General features: G+C 49.9%; 1 pseudogene; it reads left to right on the forward strand.

Annotated features, from left to right (window-relative positions):
• LOC114009361 (thymidine kinase 2, mitochondrial-like) overlaps positions 1–230 on the forward strand; it is a 6,532-nt pseudogene extending 6,302 nt beyond the window's left edge.
• Positions 231–874: the final 644 nt, after the last annotated feature.

Raw genomic sequence — 874 nt, forward strand, 5'->3', positions numbered from 1 at the left:
TTTCCCTACGGGAGACCCTCACACATGGGTGAGGAGAGCTGGTGGTGCACCAAGCAGACATCATTTTCTCTTTATTGAGCTGCTCTCAAGGACAACCAGCATTAGTAGATTTCACAGACTTGTACTTTGTGTGACTCGAGCAGAGTGTGCAGTGGCTTCCTGGCACAAGGCGGCAGCATCTACCTCCTCATCATCTGGACCTCAATGACCTTAAGAGAAGCCTGTGTTGACTCCTGAATGGGGCCTAGTCTCCTTGGTGATGAAGGTCATGCCTGAGCTACTGCCAGTCCGATGTCAGGGAAGCAGCTACTAACACTGGTAATCTTGCCCAGCCCCAAGCTGGGACACAGGGCAGCCAGCCCTGGACTCCAAGGCTGCCGTACTCCTTCATGCTCTTTTATGAAGATCTTCATCCTTGGCATCACCAACTTTGTAGCCCAGGGGGAGAGACATAGTGGCCTTAAGTCTTTCTGAAATGCCTTCCATCCAAGGAGACACCTCAGGCCTGAGAGCATTAAACCATCTTTATTGGTTCAGAAAGCATCTCAGCTTTGCTCAGCCACAATGAGGCATTGAAGGAACACCACCTACAGAATCAAGTAAGAAGCCAGCTCTGGCCCTTCCTGTTCCAACCAGTGCTGGGCCTTATGGCAGGATGAAGGGCAGCAGTCAGGAATAGACCACTGTCATCAGCACCTGTGACTCAAATGCCGATCATGGACCAGAAAACTGGGAGACAGGGACCTCGACATTCTCGGTCTTCTTTGGGAGTTTGTAAGTGAGCAGTTCAATATTTCCACTTGGGTGAATTGGAGCATCCATTTTTGAAGGAAATGGGATTTTTCTCTTTCTCTGTGCTACCCAATAGATCCGT

The sequence above is a fragment of the Tupaia chinensis genome, unplaced genomic scaffold (assembly GCF_000334495.1).
Source record: "Tupaia chinensis unplaced genomic scaffold, TupChi_1.0 Scaffold000527_1, whole genome shotgun sequence".
Classification (NCBI taxonomy): Eukaryota; Metazoa; Chordata; class Mammalia; order Scandentia; family Tupaiidae; genus Tupaia; species Tupaia belangeri.